The sequence below is a fragment of the Myotis brandtii genome, unplaced genomic scaffold (genome assembly GCF_000412655.1).
Source record: "Myotis brandtii unplaced genomic scaffold, ASM41265v1 scaffold32, whole genome shotgun sequence".
Taxonomy (NCBI): domain Eukaryota; kingdom Metazoa; phylum Chordata; class Mammalia; order Chiroptera; family Vespertilionidae; genus Myotis; species Myotis brandtii.
Genome location: NW_005362269.1, coordinates 14,970,875 through 14,971,531, shown reverse-complemented (window position 1 = coordinate 14,971,531; position 657 = coordinate 14,970,875).

Genomic DNA, 657 nt, shown 5'->3' with positions numbered 1-657 from the left:
AGCCATATTCTGTGACATGTGTGGCTGCGGAGTGCATTCATGTCAGTATAGTAGGTCCTTTAGGAATAAGTTGTGGATCTTTGTCAAGATTAGGTGGGATCTTTGAGGATCTTTCTGATGAGGTAGCGATGCAGCTTTGATGGACTGTGATGTAAAAACGTGGGTGAAGTGGAGAGTGCAGCGGTTTGGGGTTCCTAGTAGCTGTGTGACCTCTGGCAAGTCACGTCACTTCTCTGAGCTTTTTTTTTTTTTTAAACTATAAAATGGGGCTACTTAAATGCCCCCTTGCGGGACGCTGTTGGGAACGAAAGAAAAAATATGAGCAGAGTGCCTAGCTCAGTGCCAGATTAAAGAAAAAGCGTCACCAGCCTGATTTGTCCTTGGTGAATGAGTCCCAGTTCTGGGGCCCGGCTGGCCAAGACCCTTTCCTTTCCTTCCTTCTCCCTCCTCTGCTGCCCCCTCCCTCTGGGCTTCGGTTGCTCTAGCAAAGTTCTCAACTTAGTCAACATGACGCGCAGCGCAGCCAATGGGAGGCGGAGCTGGCGTTTTTTTGTGGGGGGCGGGAGGGGTGGGCCCGCGTCTCTGGTGTCTGCCCTGCTCAGTGAATGGAGAGAGCAAGCGCCGGCCAGCTCACCCGGCTGCCCTGTGCCCAGGCCG